The sequence below is a fragment of the Portunus trituberculatus genome, chromosome 37, assembly GCF_017591435.1.
Source record: "Portunus trituberculatus isolate SZX2019 chromosome 37, ASM1759143v1, whole genome shotgun sequence".
Classification (NCBI taxonomy): Eukaryota; Metazoa; Arthropoda; class Malacostraca; order Decapoda; family Portunidae; genus Portunus; species Portunus trituberculatus.
The window spans coordinates 22711586-22714085 of NC_059291.1; positions in this window are offsets into that span (position 1 = coordinate 22711586).

The following is a 2500-nucleotide window of genomic DNA, read 5'->3' on the forward strand; positions in this document are numbered from 1 at the left end:
TTTTGAAAGGTCCTTCACTTATTGTATAATAATGGTTGTACTAATATCCTCTAGCGGAGAGTATTTCCATGTATGAATCCTTCATCTCCGGATATTTTCAAGAAAAGCTATAATTGTATGTTTCTCAGCTATTGTGTGTCTCACAGTTGAATTTTTCAGTTTCACTATTATTTTACCGTCTTTAGTGTGGCACTGTTGGAATTTTCTCTGTGTTCTTTTCTGATCATCAGCATGGTTTTAAATAAGGCGAAACGTTTGGGCGTTAAGCTCTCATTCACTTGCAGGTATAGGTCAGGCTTTAAACGTATACAGGCCCCAACTAGATCGTATTTCATGGATCTATTAACAAACTTGACAATCATTGGACTGTTGCGGTTCTGCTGCTTGTTTCCTAGCCTGTGTGCCACACTGACATCATTTTCTTTTACATTTATTCTTACATTTTCTTTCATCGTGTTTAAAATCACTTTCACTGCGTCTTCTTCCGGTGTGTCTTGAGGGAGTGACGGTCCGCTGATGATTAGCGTGTCTCGTCTCTCATATTGTTCCACTTCATCAAGATGCGTTTCGAGGCACTCAACTTTTCCGTGGAGGTCGTTCACCGTTTTCTTCAGTTTTCCTTTTGAGCAAGTCCATGTTTCAGAGTTTCTATTTCTGTTTTTAGTTGACTGGAGATGATCACTTTTAGTATTTTCACTAATGTTTTAGATTCCTGTGACAATATAGCCAGTAAAGAATCTATGTCACTGTCACTGTCCTGAATTAAGGTCTTCATTTACGTTTAACACTGGATCACTGCGTTTCGGAGTAGTTGGATTTTGTCTTACTTGTTTTTGGCCTTGTGCCATTGAAGCCCTTCTGGTGGTCATAACTAGAGTGAATTGGAGAGTTTTGTAGGTGTTCAAGAATATGTAATTTTGCCACTGTACACACCACTATTGTTTTGTAGTGTAGGTACACAGAATTATCGTTGTATGGAACTTGAGTGTTTTTCAGATCACTTTGATCATTATCATTTCACCCGGTGTGGTTCACAGTTTATGTTAGTTAGGCAGTATAACTAGTATATGAGGAGCAGGGTGGGGACTTCTTCACTGTTGGAGACCAGGACAGTTATTAGATTATAATGGTGATGATTACTGTCACTCTTTATGTGGGGGCCCTAATGCACACACAGGCACCGTATCGGATATTGTTCCTATAAACGCATACGATTTAAAGGAAGATGATGGTTGTTTCACCAATCCAGGGTCACTAAGGCCAGCATGTTGTAGTGTAGTTTATTCAGTAATATTTCAACCTGTAGAGAGTCACACAAATAATGCCCAATACAATATAGCGGAATAAGCCCTATGAATAATGTCACACCAGTCATCAGGAATTCCTAAATAAATCTGACACAATATTGAACTATTGATCACCCCAAAAGAAAAAAAAAAAAAAAAAAAACATGGAAAAACCGCATGAACATATGTGGATCAGTACACTAGTTATAAATATCTCAAAGAGCACACTGACAACACTGCCAGGCCCTGGATTATGAATATGAGTAAATGGCATCTGAACTGAGGGCCGAACGAGTCAATGGGAGTATAGCATCCCTAAAACAATGCAGTAAGGCAGGGAACCGTTCACTAGCACTCAGTCCCGCAAGCACCCAACCAAGTAACAACATAGCAGAAATGTATACGAAATATAATAAATGACAAGGAGTTTATCATCCAGTTTCACATGATAACCCCCTAACATATCTAGTGATACCCACATATGTGTGAACTGGAATATAGTTACAAACATCTTAATCGTGACTCACGAACCCTCAATAACACAACTCAAATATATTATAACATGTGTATCATACAAATAGCATTCACAGCTAACCAGCTGTACTTCACTGCACAAAATCCCAACATCGCATAAATACGTAACCTTGACAACTCGCCTAACACTGTAACACAATACATAGTCTTTCTTACCTTCATGACTTCTGCACATCAATCTCAGTATCATATAAATATATATATATATATATATAAATATATATATATATGTAATATATATATAAAATATATATATATATATACAAATAGATAAATAGATATATATATATATATATATATAATATATATATATATATATATATATATATATATATATATATATATATATATATATATATATATATATATATATATATATATATATATATATATATATATATATATATATATATATATATATATATATATATATATATATATAGATATATATATATATATATATATATATATATATATATATATATATATATATATATATATATATATATATATATATATATATATATATATATATATATATAGATAGATAGATAGATAGATAGATAGATAGATAGATAGATAGATAGATAGATAGATATGATAGATAGATAGATAGATGAATGAATAGATAGATAATGATAGATAGGAAAGATGATAGATGATTACATATGACAAAAAAT